The sequence below is a fragment of the Lepus europaeus genome, chromosome 6 (genome assembly GCF_033115175.1).
Source record: "Lepus europaeus isolate LE1 chromosome 6, mLepTim1.pri, whole genome shotgun sequence".
Lineage (NCBI taxonomy): Eukaryota > Metazoa > Chordata > Mammalia > Lagomorpha > Leporidae > Lepus > Lepus europaeus.
In genome coordinates this window covers 96,565,138-96,582,082 of record NC_084832.1, presented here as the reverse complement: position 1 = coordinate 96,582,082, position 16,945 = coordinate 96,565,138, and the positions used below count along the sequence as shown (strand labels likewise).

Genomic DNA, 16,945 nt, shown 5'->3' with positions numbered 1-16,945 from the left:
GGATATAAAATTAACATACAAAAGTCAATAGCTTTTTCATACACAGACATGTATGCTGTTTGGAATTCCGTGGCTAAGAAAGAACTTGGGAAATGAGCCCCATTTACAATACCTACAAAATAATTTAAATGCTATGGAACAAATTTAACCAAAGAGGTGAAAGATTTCTACAATGACAATTACAAACCATTAAAGAAAGAAATAGAAGAAGACACCAAAAAAAAAAAAGGAAAAAATCTTCCATGTTCAAGGAGTACAAGATTCAGTATCATCAAAATGTCCATACTACAGAAAGCAATTGATAGATTCAGTGTGACCCGAATCAAAGTACCAGTGTCATCAATGATGCTACAATTCATATTGAAACCATTAATAGCTAAAGCAATTACAAAGAACAAAAACAAAGCCAGAAGCATTTCAATACCTGATTACAGGACATTCTATAGGGTGGATATAATCAAAACAGCCTGGTAATGACACAAAAACATGTGTAGACCAATGGAAGAAAATAGAGACCCCAGGAATCAATCCACACATCTACAACCAAGTAAACTTTCACAAGGAAGCTAAATCAATCCCTGGTGAAAGGATAGCCTCTTCAAAAAAAGGTGTTGGGAAAATTAGTTCTCCACATGTTGAAGCATGTGGAATGAGGACTCTACCTTACACCTTAGACAAAAATCAACTCAAAATGGGCCAAAAACCTAAATCTACAACTGATACCTTCAAATTACTAGAGGAGAACACTGAGGAAACTCTATAGGACATTGACATACACAAAGACTTCTTGGAAAAGACCCCAAAAGCACAGGCAATCAAAGCAAAAATACTCAAATGGCATTATGTCAAGCCTAGAAGATTCTGTACTGCAAAGGAAACACTTAACAAAGTGAAGAGGCCACCAACAGAATGGGAGAAAATATTTACAAGCTATGCATCTGATAAATAATTACTATCCAGAATCTATAAATAACTCTAGAAGCTCAACAATAACAAATAAGCAAACACTCCAGTTAAGAACTATGGGCAAAAGACTTGAACAGGCATTTTTCAAAAGAGGAAAATCAGGGGCTAGTGCTGTGGTGCAGTGGGTTAACACCCAGCCTGAAGCGCTGGCATCCCATATGGGCGCCAGTTCTAGTCCGGGCTGCTCCTCTTCCAATCCAGCTCTCTGCTATGGCCTGGGAAAGCAGTAGAAGATGGCCCAAGTCCTTGGGCCCCCTGCACCCATGTGGGAGACCAGGAGGAAGCTCCTGGTTCCTGGCTTCAGATCAGCTCAGCTCCAGCCCTTGTGGCCATCTGGGGAGTGAACCAACGGATGGAAGACCTCTCTCTCTGTCTCTACCTCTCTCTGTAATTCTGTCTTTCAAATAAATAGAAAAAATCTTTAAAAAAAGAGGAAATCAAATGGCCAACAGACACATGGAAAAAAAATGCTCAGAATCACTAGACATAAGGAAATGAAAATCAAAACCACAATGAGGTTTCACCTTCACCCAAGTTGGAATGGCTCTCATAGAGAAATCAGCAAACAATAAATGCTAGTGAGAATGTTGGGGAAAAGGTGCCCTAATCTGCAGCTGGTGGTAATTCAAGCTAGTACAACTGTTGTGAAAGACAGTATGGAGATTCCTCAAAAAGCTGAAAATAGGTCTGCTATATGGGTATTTACCCAAGGGAAATCAGCATATGAAAGAGTTACCTGTACCATGATGTTTATAGCAGCTAAGAAATGAGATTAATCCAGTTAAAGATCTCTACGATGAAAACTACAAAACCTTAAAGAAAGAAATAGAAGAGGATACCAAAAAATGGAGAAATCTTCCATGCTCATGGATTTGAAGAATCAGTATCATCAAAATGTCCACTCTTCCAAAAGCAATTTATACATTCAATGCAATACCAATCAAGATACCGAAGACCTTCTTCTCAGATCTGGAAAAAATGATGCTGAAATTCATATGGAGACACAGAAGACCTCAAATAGCCAAAGCAATCTTGTACAACAAAAACAAAGTTGGAGGCATCACAATACCAGATTTCAGGACATACTACAGGGCAGTTGTTATCAAAACAGCATGGTACTGGTACAGAAACAGATGGATAGACCAGTGGAACAGAATAGAAACACCAGAAATCAACCCAAACATCTACAGCCAACTTATATTTGTTCAAAGATCCAAAACCAATCCCTGGAATAAGGACAGTCTATTCAATAAATGGTGCTGGGAAAATTGGATTTCCACGTGCAGAAGCCTGAAGCAAGACCCCTACCTTTCACCTTACACAAAAATTCACTCAACATGGATTAAAGACTTAAATCTATGACCTGAAACCATCAAATTATTAGAGAGCATTGGAGAAACCCTGCAAGATATAGGTACTGCCAAAGACTTCTTGGAAAAGACCCCAGGAGCACAGGCAGTCAAAACCAAAATTAACATTTGGGATTGCATCAAATTGAGAAGTTTCTGTACTTCAAAAGAAACAGTCAGGAAAGTGAAGAGGCAACCGACAGAATGGGAAAAAATATTTGCAAACTATACTACAGATAAAGGGTTGATAACCAGAATCTACAAAGAAATCAAGAAAATCCACAACAACAGAACAAACAACCCACTTAAGAGATGGGCCAAGGACCTCAATAGACATTTTTCGAAAGAGGAAATCCAAATGGCCAACAGACACATCAAAAAATGTTCAAGATCACTAGCAATCAGAGAAATGCAAATCAAAACCACAATGAGGTTTCACCTCACCCCGATTAGAATGGATCACATTCAGAAATCTACCAACAATAGATGCTGCAGAGGATTGGGGGAAAAGGGACACTAACCCACTGTTGGTGGGAATGCAAACTGGTTAAGCCACTATGGAAGTCAGTCTGGAGATTCCTCAGAAACCTGAACATAACCCTACCATGTAACCCAGCCATCCCACTCCTTGGAATTTACCTAAAGGAAATTAATTTGGCAAATAAAAAAGCCATCTGCACATTAATGTTTATTGCAGCTCAATTCACAATAGCTAAGACCTGGAACCAACCCAAATGCCCATCAACAGTAGACTGGATAAAGAAATATGGGACATGTACTCCATAGAATACTATAGAGCAGTAAGAAACAACGAAACCCGGTCATTCGCAACAAGATGGAGCAATCTGGAAAACATCATGCTGAGTGAATTAAGCCAGTCCCAAAGAGACAAATATCATTTGTTTTCCCTGATTGGCAACAACTGAGCACCAAAGGGGAAACCTGTTGAAGTGAAATGGACACTATAAGAAACAATGACCTGATCAGCTCTTGTCCTGACTCTAGATGTACAATGTAATACTTTATCCTTTTTAGTATTTGTTGTTGTTGTTGTTGTTGTTGTTGTTCTAGTACTAGTGGTTGAACTCTGTAATTAACACACAATTATTCTTAGGTGTTTAAATTTTAACTGAAAGGTGATCCCTGTTAAATTTAAGAGTGGAAAAAGAGAGGGAGGAGATGTACAATTTGGGACATGCACAATCAGACTTGCCCAAATGATGGAGTTAGAAATGTGACAGGGGATTCCAATACAATCCCATCAAGGTGGCATGTACCAATGTCATCTCACTAGTCCAAGTGATCAATTTCAGTTCACAATTGATGGCTCTGATAGGTCTAAGAATCAAAGGGATCACACAAACAAAACTAGTGTCTGCTAATACTAACTGATAGAATCAAAAAGGGAGAGAACGATCCAACATGGGAAGTGGGATACGCAGCAGACTCATAGAATGGCAGACGTCCTAAACAACACTCTGGCCTCAGAATCAGCCCTTAAGGCATTCGGATCTGGCTGAAGAGCCCATGAGAGTATTGTAGGCATGGAAAGCCAAGATACCATGGAAAAAAAAAGACCTAAATGAAAGATCTCTGTTAGTGAGATCCCAGTGGAAAGAACAGGGCCATCAAAGAAGGAGGTACCTTTCTCTGAAGGGAGGAGAGAACTTCCACTTTGACTATGACCCTATCGGAATAAGATCAAAGTCAGCGAACTCTAAAGGCTTCCATAGCCCTGGCAACTCATGACTAGAGCCTAGGGAGATTACTGACGCCATGAACAGGAGTGTCATATTGTTAAGTCAGCAACAGGAGTCACTGTGTACTTACATCCCATGTGAGATCTGTCCTTAATGTGTTGTATAAAGTGCAGTGATGCTATAACTAGTACTGAAACAGTATTTTTACACTTTGTGTTTCTGTGTGGGTATAAACAGATGAGATCTTTACTAATTATATACTGAATCGATCTTCTGTATATAAAGATAATTGGAAATGAAAAAAAAAAACCTGGTGTTAAATTGGAAATGGCATAGAAAATTAATTTTTTAAAAAAAATATTATGTAGGATCTCTGTCTTTAATGTGCTGTACACTGTTATTTAATGCTATAACTAGTACTCCAACAGTATTTTTTTTCACTTTGTGTTGCTATATGGGGGCAAACTGTTGAAATCTTTACCTAATATATACTAAACTGATCTTCTGTATATAAAGAGAATTGAAAATGAATCATGATGTGATTGGAAGGGGAGAGGGAGCGGGAAAGGGGAGGGTTGTGGGTGGGAGGGAAGTTTTGGGAGGGGAAAGCCATTGTAACCCAACCCATAAGCTGTACTTTGGAAATTTATATTCATTAAATAAAAGTTTAATTAAAAAAAAAGAGGAAATCCCAATGGCCAACAGACACATGAAAAAATGTTCAGGACTACTAGGCATCAGGGAAACAGAAATCAAAGCCACAATGTGGTTTCACCTCACCCCAGTTAGAATGGCTTACATACAGAAATCAACTGACAATAGATGCTGGCGAGGATGAGGGGGGAAAAGGGACACTAACCCACTGCTGATGGGAATGTATACTGGTAAAGCCACTATGGAATTCAGTTTGGAGATTCCTCAGAAACCTAAACATAACCCTACCATTCAACCCAGCCATCCCACTCCTTGGAATTTACCCAAAGGAAATTAAATTGGCAAATAAAAGAGCTGTCTGCATTTCAATGTTTATTGCAGCTCACTTCACAATAGCTAAGACCTGGAATCAACCTAAATGCCCATCAACAGAAGACTGGATAAAGAAATTATGAGATGTGTACTCTGTAGGATATTATACAGCAGTTTAAAAAAAAAACAATGAAATCTGGTCATTTGCAACTAAATGGAGGAATCTGGAAAACATTATGCTGAGTGAAATAAGCCAGTCCCAAAGGGACAAATATCTTGTGTTCTCCCTGATCAGTGACAACTAACTGTGCAACTAAAAGGAAACCTGTTAAAGTGAAGTAGACACTATGAGAAACAATGACTTGATCAGCCCTTGTCCTGACTGTCGAGGAACAACTTGCTACTTTATTCCTTTTAGTATTTTTTGTACTACTTAATACCATTGGTTGAACTCTTTAATTTACGCACAATTTTTCTTAGGTGTTTAAATTTAACTGAAAAGTGATCCCAGTTAAATATTAGAGTGGGAATAAGAGAGAGAGGAGATGTACAGTTCAGCACATACTCAATCGGACTTACTCCTAGTGGTAGTTAGAAACATGCCAGGGGATTTCAATTAAATCCGATCAAGATGGCATGTACCAATACCGTCTCACTAGTCCAAGTGATCAGTTTCAGTTTGTAATTGGTCATAATGATAGGATTAAGTGTCAAAGGGATCACATAAACAAGACTAGTGTCTGCTAATACTAACTGATAGAATTAAAATGAGAGAATGATCCAACATAGGGAAGCGGGATACACAGCAGACTCATAGAATGGCAGATGTCCTAAAGAGCACTCTGGCCTCATAATCAGCCCTTAAGTTATTCGAATCTGGCTAAAAAGCCTGTGAGAGTATTTCAGTCATGGAAAGCCAAGACATAGTGGCAAAAAAATGACCTAAGTGAAAGATCTCTGCAAGTAAGATCCCAGTAGAAAGAACAGGCCACCAAAGAAGGTCATTCTCACCTTTCTCTGAAGGGAGGAGAGAATCTCCACTATGACTAAGTGGAAGTTAGTCAAACTTAGCACCTGCCCTATCATCCTACCCTGAAAAACTGCCCATAGCCACATTCACTACTGTTTTATACCCCACTAGCTCCAGTCAGCCACTCAAATGGCCCACAGCCTGTATGCGGTCATGCCATTCCTGATTACAATTGTTCCTCATTCCTACCCACATCTGAGCAGGCACTCCTGTGGTCTCCCATTTTGAGCACTGGTTAGTCAATGACGAGTAAGGTTCCCTGGGGGACAACCTAAGACAGGCACAGCCGCATACAGAGACCACATGGAAACAGGCTGGGAAACCACCTGGCAACAGGGCCTGCCTGGCAACAGGCTGTGATGGATGGCTTTGGAAACCACATGGCAACAGAGTATGCATGGCAACAGGCTGTGATTGGTTAGGGCATAAACTGCCCCTTGACCGGATTGGCTGCCTTGGCTATTTAAGCTGCTGTACCAACTAAAATAAATGCGTCTGTGGGCTGCTCACCTCTGGCCTGCTTTCACCTAACTCCTGGGGTCAGTGTGGTGACTCTGTGCCTCTTGCCATCACCATGCTCCTCCTCTCAGAATGAATCTGCCACAACAATTGAAAAATGGGCAAAGTATTTGAATAGGATATTCACAGGAAATGAAATGCAGATGGCTCTGATGTCTATGAAGGATACTTAGCCTCACCCACAACAAGGCAATACAAACTAAAACAATGAGATTCCACATTTGATCTGTTGTATTGGCAATGAACAAAAAGTGTTATGCTCCATGCTAGTCTTTTTAAACATCTGTTCATTGGGATGGACATTTGACACAGTGGTTCAGGTGACACTTAGGAAGCTCGCTATCATGTGTTGGAGTTCTTGGGTTCCATGCCTGCTTCCTGCGCCCAGTGCAGCTTCCTGCTGATGCACACCCTAGGAGGCAGAGGTGATGGCTCAAGTGGTTGGGTTCCTACCACCCACATGGGAAATGTGAATTGAGTTCCTGGCTCCTGGCTCCAGCTTGGCCCAGCCCAACTGTTGAAGGTATTTGGGGGAGTAAATCACTGGGTGGGTGGGAGATTCTCTCTCTCTCTCTCTCTCTCTCTCTCTCACTCTGTCTCTCTGCCTTTCAAGTAGGTAAAATGAACAATTTGTTAAAAAGTTAACTTCTCTTTTTAAAAATACTTATTTCAAAGCAGAAAAAGGGAGACAGACAGGAACTCCCATTTGCTGGTTACTCCCTCAAATATCCACCACACTAAGGGGGTGGTCGGTGTGCTGAACTGTGAGCCAGGAACTCAACCAGGGCTCCCATGTGGTTGACAGGAACCCAGTCACTTGGCCGTCCCTCTGCCTCCCTGGATCTGCATTAGGAGGAATCTGGAATCAGGATGGGGAGCTGGATCCAGGGATTCAACACAATTACTCTGATATAGGACATAAGTATGCTAACAGGTTGTCTTACCTGATAGGCCATACATCAGTGTCCATCTCCGTTATTAAAGATCGTGCATCAACTGGGGTAGTTGATTTAGTGTAGCCAGTTAAAGTCACCCATTAAGCTAGTGGCTAGGATGCCCACTTCCATATCAAAGTGTCAGGGTTTGATACCTACTCTGCTTCCTGATTTCAGGTTCCTGTTAATGCAGACCCTGGAAGGCAGCAGTGATGATGCAAGTTGGGTCTCTGCCAATTTGAGGAGACTATTCTTAGCTCTGAGCTTTGGCCCTGATCTATTTCTGCCCCATGCGGGCATTTGGGGAGTAAACCAGGAGATGGAAGTATTCTCTCTCTCTCTCTCCCTCTCTCTCTCTCTCTCTCCCTCTCCCTCTCCCTCTCCCTCTCCTCTCTCCTCTCTCCTCTCTCTCTTTCTCACTGTCTCTCTTCCCCTCTCTGTCTCACAAATGAATTTTAAAAATGAATGTAATTAGACATTATTTTTAAAAGAGAAATAAAAATCCTACATCTTCTGGTGAATTGAAGATGAAAGAAACTCAGAGTGACCAGCAGGCATCCCTGACCTTTAGAAGTTGATCTTTTGGAACTCAACCATGATTCACAAAACATGCCTTAGCATCTTTGCTTGAGATATGAAAGAATGAAGTGGATCTTGTTATTTGCAATTTCTTATTCTCTTAAAAATGTCTCCTTTTGCTGTCTTAAACAGGCTTCCATCCTACATATCTTCAATAAAAGGTTCTTTCACAATATACAATCTGACAAACATGAATATACTTCTAGGGCAAGGAGGGAGGATATTTGATATCAGGACTGTTCAGGAAAAAGCTGGGCATAGATTAGCTAGATCATTGGAGAATTATCTACCTGGAGCGCTGGATCAGCCTGTAGGTAGTGTACTTGTGGAACAGATATCCTAGCCGAACCTGGTCTGTGTGAAGGGTCTCGATGATGAGATTCCTAGCTGTTGTGTGGAGCTGGGAAGGGAGTCCATTAGTTTTTGAGACCTGATTTAATAACATCAGGTTCTTCCTCTGAGCCTCCATGTCAACAAAATACATCCTCCCTTCAAGCTCTTCAGGAGAGGAAGGGGGCACCATCAATTTGTCTTTGTTGATGTCTGAAACTGGCTTCATGAAGCATGGTTTATCTAGAGAGGGGTATTGGGATTTCAAGGCCCACTGAGAAAGAGGTTTCGGTGATGTCCTAGAAGGCTGAGGAGTGGCAGAAGGCAGTGATGTTCTAGGCTTCTGCCAAGTGTGCAGCATTTCCTCATTAGTGAAAGGGACCTGTGTCGGTGGGGACAGTTGAGGAGTGGTGGGAGGCAGGGCCATTCTCGACCTCTGTCGAGAGTGCAGGACCCCCTCATTAGTGAAAGGGACCCTGATGCTGGTGACAGTTGAGGAGCATGAGAAGGCAGTGATATTTTAGGCTTCTGCAAAGGGTGCAGGGTCCCCTCATCGGTGTAAGTGATGCCTGATATTGGTATGCTGTCGCTGACGAGATGGGATTGAAGCTCCATGGGTGAAGAATCCTGAGGTGTTTGGGTTTCTGCAGAAGGCTTGCTGGCAATGAATGGAGTGAGATCTCTCTTCCTACCTGGAGGACTGGGTTGGACAAATTTCTGAGAAGCAATTCTTACCAGTCCTTTCTTCCTCCCAGAAGAGGGTATACTATTCTGGGGCATTCCAGCAGCTGAGGGGGTCCGTGATGTGGAGGGATGCACAGAGCTGGGAGCGATTCGTGATCGAGAAGTTTCTCCAGGAAGGGTCAGTGGTGCCAGATGTTGTGCAAGGGCAGAAGGTGCCTGGAGGGTGGGGGGCTGCCCAGTGGAGACAGGAGGCTGGTGTGCCGGAGGCTGTGCAGAGGAGGGTCCAGACTCCAAGAGCTCTCCAGGGAAGGAAGATGGCCCAGGAGCCAAGGACTGGCCAGGAGAGAGGACCATGGAGCACTGTGTAGCAGTAGATGTTCCAGATTTAATAGGCCACCTGGGAGTGAGCGGGGCCTTCATTGCTGGAGGTGGCTGGACAGTTTGAGGAAAGTCCTGCTTAGGCCTCAAAACCTCCAGCTCAAGGGGCTGCCCTGGAGTAGGAAGGGCCTTGTCAGGGGTAAGGGGGGCCCCCTGAGTCTGGGTGTTGTGAGGGGCCAGAGTGGTTCCCAGGGCCTGGGCCTGCTGGAGGGCCAGAGTGGTTCCCAGAGCCTGTGCCCGCTGGAGAGCCAAAGTGGTCTCCAGGGCCTGGACCTCCTGGGAGGTTAGTGTTTTCTCCAAGGCCTGGGCCTGCTGGGTGGTCAGAGTGGTACCCAGGGTCTGGGGCTCCTGGGAGGTTAGTGTTTTCTCCAGGGCCTGGGCCTGCTGGGTGGTCAGAGTGGTTCCCAGGGCCTGGGTCTCCTGGGAGGTTAGTGTTTTCCCCAGGGCCTCAGCCTGCTGGGTGGTCAGAGTGGTACCCAGGGCCTGGGTCTCCTGGGAGGTTAGTGTTTTCCCCAGGGCCTCAGCCTGCTGGGTGGTCAGAGTGGTACTCAGGGCCTGGGCCTCCTGGGAGGTTAGTGTTTTCCCCAGGGCCTCTGCCTGCTGGGTGGTCAGAATGGTACCCAGGGCCTGGGCCTGCTGGGGGATCAGAGTGGTCATCAGGGCCTCTGCCTGCTGGGTGGTCAGAGTGGTAACCAGGGCCTGGGCCTGCTGGGGGGTCAGAGTGGTCATCAGGGCCTGGGTTTTCAGGGGAGTGAGACTTTTGTATTTTGGGTGGGGCTGTGGGTAAACGGGAGGAGCTCCAGGTTGTGAGTACTCGGTGAAGGGAGGAGTGGCGTTTGTGTTCAGCTCCAGCTGTCTCTCTATCTTCAGGTCCTGGCTCAGCTTCTCCTCTTTCTTCTCCTCTTGCTGTTTCACTGGCCCCAGTATTTTCAATTCAGCAGTACCATCCAAAGTCCCAGGACCCATTTGCTGATGGTCTTCAGGTGGATGATATTGTTGTCCCGGCAAGTCTGGGGTCAGTACAGCTGGGGCTTTAAGTAAAAGTGAAGAGCCCCACTTTATGTCAGAGGATTTGATCTTTTTTGTTTTAGTATTTTCCAATTTCTTGGCTAAAATATTGTCCATACTGTCTGCTATGTCCCCAGCCTTGATATTGGTCCTGAATGTGGATATTGACGTATATTCTTCTTTCTCCTGCAATTTTTGTTGCAGCAGCTCGTTTTGCTCGCTAAGGTCACAAATCATCCTTCTGGAGAGCTCTTTTTCTGTTTCATACTTTTCAAAAAACATGCTGTCACTTACAATGTTAGAAACATTGATTTGTTCACACACGGCACTCAAGGCTTTAGAAAGATTTAATATAGTTGCTGAGATATATTTGATTGCAGTGTTTTCCATTTTGTTGAACATTTAAGAACCTATAAGTTCTTGTAACATACATTGAATTTCCAAAACCTTGGTGTTGGTTGTAAATTGATCAGAGATCATTTGATCTGGTCTTAGTGCAAGGGCTGTTGCAGGTCGCTTTATAAATCTGTCTTTCCATGTTTTCCATAGAGTACCTCTAGATATTAGAAGGAAAAAAATGTAAAACAAAACAATGAGATCACATTGCTTCTTTTGTGCTGTGCTCTATGTTTAAGCCTAATTAATTTAGACCAAATGGACAGGTAACTGTCCGTTGAAGATTAGTCAGAAAACTTTAGCTATGACCCTGGCCTTATGCCACACCAGATTAATCCACAACTTATGACCCTGTCATCCCATGTTGGAGTGCTCACTGGAGTCCCAGATGCCCTGCTTCTGATTCATCTCCCTGCTAATGTGCCTACGAGGATAGTGGGGGAGGGCCTGAGTTCCCAGCCTCTGTCACCCACATGGGGATAAACTAGATGGAGTTCCAAGCTTCAGACTTCACCCTGGCCCAGCCAACTGGGAAGTGAACCAGTAGATGGAAGATCTTTTTCTCTGTGTCTCCTTTTTTCTCTGTCACTCTACCTTTCAAATAAGTAAATCTTTGAAAAAAGAAAAACAGAGAGAAAACTGTAGCTCTACAAGTTTTGGTTTTAGAATCATCTTTTCTTACAATCACCCAGAATTGCTTCCAGAGGTAAGTAGATGATCTCAGTTGTGACATCATTAACTCACTTTTAATTGAACTTTGGAATTAGATAGAATGCAAATCCAACTTTCCCTGAGTTTGGCTATGCTTGAAGTTTTCAGTTTTCTCTTTTGGGTTCCTGTCTCCCTTTTCAACCTTTTTTTTTTTTTTTTTTTGGATAGGTAGAGTGGACAGTGAGAGAGACAGAGAGAAAGGTCTTCCTTTGCTGTTGGTTCACCCTCCAATGGCCACTGCAGCCAGCGCGCTGTGGCCAGCACACCGTGCTGATCCAAAGGCACGAGCCAGGAGCTTCTCCTGGTCTCCCATGGAGTGCAGGGCCCAAGCACTTTGGGCCATCTTCCACTGCACTCCTGGGCCACAGCAGAGAGCTGGCCTGGAAGAGGGGCAACCAGGACAGAATACAGCACCCCAACTGGGGTTAGAACCCAGTGTGCTGGCACCACAAGATCCAACTACAGGTGATACACCCTGGATTCAAAGACACAAAGAGAGCAGAAGTGATAGAAAAAAGAAACACTTTGAATATGTGGGAGCTGAAGATTATACACTATCCGACAAAACAGATACCAGCACAGCAACACTGGTTCTAGAGACAGCAAGGGTCAATACATCAGCAAGCTGTAATGATTATAAACATACAGCACACAGCCAAGCCCCCAAACACACAAAGACTGATGGAATTAAAGGGAGAAGTAGATAACAGTCATAGTGTGGGGGAATTCAATTTCTCACTGTCAATAGTGGGTGGAACATGGGCCTGTGTTGGAGCCCTCTGATTGGATCTCAGAGCTCTTGAAAGGTACTGAGAATCATTTAACATGTTGAGTTTTATGGTCTATAAATGATACTTCCACCAAGCTGCATTTTGAGAAAAAAAAGAAAAGAAAACTCCATTAGCAAAGTCACAAAACACAATTACCTGTTTTTTTCTTCTGTGTCTTCCTATCGTTAAATAAAGTGGTGCTGATGCTACATAGTATATTGACATTGTTCTCAATGGCTCTCAGTGTTTCTGGAAACATCTCCATTTGTACTATCCAATGGTAGTGTTCTTCAACATCAAATGCAGTTATGTCAGACAAAATAACATCTTGAAGAGAGGAAAAACATTATTTTGTGCTTACAAATAGATAAGCATAACCATATAGCTTTATAACATCTGGTAACTACTAAATAAATTGTATTCAGGAGTACAATCATGGCTATCATGCATTTACTGCTATTCTGGGGCTTTTCTCAATGAAAAGGGGAAAAAATTTGGAGGAAGAAGCTGAGTAGTAAGTCTTATGAATCAAGTTTTTGAAAGGTATATGTTTGGTTTTGTTCTTCAATTCTAAAAAGTCAATGTCTAAAATAAGAATAGATGCTTTCATATTGGGTGTCTAAATGTAAATCGACCTGTTTGGGCAGTTCTCTAGTGTTTCCTAACCCTCATTACATGGAATTTCTTGTAAGGAGATGAAATATTTTACATAAATGGTGAAGGGCCCAGCATTGTGGTGTGGATTGCAGGATTCTCCTTATTCTACATAATAGAGTGCCGGTTTGGGCCTCAGCTGATCTGCTTCCAATCTCTCTTCTTGTGAATGTGCCTCAAAATGCAGCAGAATATGGACAAAGTACTTGGGCCCATGCCACCAGTATGTGAGACAGGATGGGGTTCCAGGCTCTTAGCTATGGCCTGGAACATTCTGGGCCATTGTAACCAATTGGAGAATGAATCAGTGAATGAATCGTCTATCTGTCTGTCTATCCATCTATCTATCTATCTATCCCTGTTTAATTCTCTCCTTCTTTCTCTGATGCTGTGCTTATTATTGTATGCTTGTTCATTCTTTAATTCACCAGTGTCTATTCAGATGTGTACTGTTGCAGATTCTGTTGATACAGCATTGAATACAAGTTCTCTAACTTCCTACTGCTTACATTCTAGTGAAAGGAGACAGAGAGGAAATAAAAATTAAAAGTTGTGTGGTATGGCAGATACAAATTATGTAGACAAAGATAAAGGTGCTTGGTAATGCAGAATGTGAGGTAACAGGGTTATGTCAGAAAACACATTGTTTTTAAAGTTAAATTTAGGCAAGGAATGAGTGAAAAAAATGTTCCAGGCAAGCAAACAGGAAGCATAAAGACATTGGGCTGGGGCATTACTGGCATACTTGAAGAAAAACAAGGACGTTGGCATAATGTTCACTAAGTGAGCAAATCTGTATTTTCTTCTTACTGGAAAGTCAGACAAAATGAGACAGACACTTTCTGAAAAGCCTCCTTAGTGTTTTCTTCTTTAATCTGACTAATTCTCCACAGTAGATTTGCTGACTTTGTGATTTTTCTCTGAAACACTTCTAGAAACTTACTCCATTCCTCTAACCAGGCCACAATGTAGGCAAGTGTCTTTTCTCTGTTTTCAGCATTCTTAGAGTGAGTATCCATTCTCTCCAGAAAAAGGGATCTCTGTTTCCTCACGTGTTCTGTAAGAGAGATGCTGCGTCTGGAGGGCAAGTCAAAGTCGAGATTGTAGCAAGCCATTATTTGGTGCACGTTGCTCATTATTTCGCTCATCTGTGTTTTAATGTTCTGAAGAAAACAAAGAGATAAGATGTAAACAAAAGCTTTGAAGGAGGGGCTTATAGAACTGCATTGAAGGAAATTTAAGTCTCAGAAATGGAGAGCTGCACCATCTCACAGATTGAAAGACAGCATTGTAGAGATCACATGGCTCCCCAGATTAATCAAGACATCAGTAGAGATTCAGGAAAAATTCAAACATGTGTTTTACAATTGATTTTAAACTTCTCAGTCCAGTTCCAGAAATTGTACTTATAGAAGAGCAAATGGCTCTTCTAACATTTCCAAGACTCTCCCAGGTAGAAACATTTGATAGTGATGTTGGAGGTAGGAGGTACATTGGTCAACATTCTGATGATATGGGGGCATCAGAGTTTTATTGAGCCCTTTTTCTACACTTGTGGTAATCGGGCTGTGTAGTACTGCAAATCGACCAGTGAATCAGAGTGGAGACCACCAACAGGCCCACACACATACACAGAAAGCTGATTTATGATAGAACCAGTTTTACACATCAGTGGGAATAAAATGAACTTACCACCAAGTGGTGTTGGCACAAGCACTTATCCATCCAGAAAAAGCATAGTAAATTGAACTTCTGCCCCGTACTTTCACAAAAAGCAGTTTAGGGTAGCCTAAAGACAAATGTGGGAATGAAAATTATAAAATTTTTAAGATTCCAAAAAATGTGTTCATAAGTTTAGGTAGAAAATGGTCACTCCACAAGCCAACTTGTATCTAGCTCTTAAAAAGAACGAAAATAAATGGTTTAATGTGATGTAAAGTGATTGCCAAGCCATAAAGTTAAGTTTTTAAAAAGTAAATGCAAAAGACTATATCATTCATGTTTGAACAATGAAGACATGATTCATTATGTCTGAGTACTGTCTATTAAACTCCTTTGCCTATTTTTTAACTGAACCTGTTGGTTTTTTGTTGTTGTGTTTTTTGAATTGCTGATATATTCTGGATTCTAATCCTTTTTCAGATAAGTAGCTTATAAATATTTTTCCCACTCTGTTGGCTATCTCTTTGCTCTACTGTTTGATTCCTTTGCTGGGAAAAATCTCCTGAGTTTGATAGGATCCCCTTTGTCTAGATTTGCTTTTGTTGCCTGTGCTTTGGGTAAAGTCTTACCCAAGAAGTCATCACCTACACCAGTGTCTTGAAGTGTTTCCACTATGTTTTCTTCCACGTCTCAGGTCTTCAATTTAGGTCTTTGAACTATCATGAGTTGTTTGGGGTTTTTTGATATTTGATGAAAGGTAAGGATCTAATTTCATTGATCTCTATATTTATATCTATAAAGATATAACTATATCAATTTTTCCAGCAGCATTTATTTATAGAGGAGTTACCCTACCTTTCAAATAAATCTTTTTTAAACAGTAAGAAAACTGGTAGAATTCAATTCAAATGATACCTGATACCCTTAGTACAGAAATCTGCGCTTATTCATGGGAGATACATGCCAAGATCCCAGTGGATACCTAAAATGGTGGCTCTACCTAATTCTATGCTTAACTGATGACCAAGATTACTGCTAAGTGACTAATAGGTAGGTAGCATATCCAGCATGAATACACTGGATAAATGGATGATTCACATCTGGGAGAGATGTAACAGTAGTATATGAGTTCATTAACTTACCCAGAACAGCATGTGATTTCAAACATGCCAGCTACTTACTTCTGAAGTTTTCTGTTTAATATTTTCAGACTGCCATTAGTCATGAGTAAGCCAAACCATGGAGTTTGAAACTGCACAAAGCAGGTGGGGAGGGAGTTGTAATAATGCAGTGATTCCAGTCATAAATAAAGTTCGTGCACACATGCATCAAAAGATATGAACAAAATATTTGTAGCAATAATATTTATAGTGACCACAAGTAGTAGAGTGGATGAAATTATAAAATGGGATGATAGTAATGAAACTTAAGGCACTGACAGTGATGTCATCAAGATGAAGAAGTAGAATATAACCAGCTTTGATCCTCTACAAATAACAACTATAGACAACTATGTACATACCAGAATGGGCAAGGACATATCAGAGGTCCATTTAAAAATCTGTAGCAGGGCCTGGCATTGTGGTGTAGCAGGTAAAGCAGCCACCTGCAAGCCCAGCAGCCCTAGTGGGCAACGGTTTGAGTCCCAGTTGCTCCACTTCCAATCTAGTGCCCTGCTAATGTGCCTGGGAAATGGCCCAAGTTCTTGAGACCCTGCCACCCACATGGGAGACCTAGTAGAAGCTCCTGGCTCCTGGCTCCTGGCTTCAGACCAGCCCAGCTCTGGCCATTGGAGCCACTTCAGGAATGAATCACAGATGGAAGATAGTGTCTGTCTCTCTCTGTCTCTATCTCTCTTTATAAACATTGGAAGGAGTCAGCTAGAACAAGTAAAGGTAGATTTTACTGGTTTTTTAAGACAATTATTTATTTGATTGTCAGAGTTACATGCACACAGACACACACACACACACACACAGAGGGAGAGGGAGAGAGAGAGAGGTCTTCCATCCTCTTGTTCACTCCCCAATTGACCACAGCAGCCAGAGCTGCGCTGATCCAAAGCCAGGATCCAGGAGCTTCATCCTGGTCTCCCACACAGGTGCAGGGGCCCAAACACTTGGGCCTTCTGCTGCTTTACCAGGCATTGCAGAGAGCTGGATTGGGAGTGGAGCAGCTGGTACTCAAACTGGTGCCCATAAGGGATGCTGGCACTGCAAGTGGTGACTTTACCCACTATGCCACAATGCCAGCTCTAGGTAGATATAACTGTTATCAGTCACATTGTAGGAACCTCTATGTCCCTACT

The 16,945-nt window shown here is 42.3% G+C and overlaps 1 pseudogene; it reads right to left on the bottom strand.

The window, feature by feature from the left end:
* Nucleotides 1-16,945, bottom strand: part of LOC133762149 (protein FAM186A-like) — a 105,594-nt pseudogene that overhangs the window by 77,266 nt on the left and 11,383 nt on the right.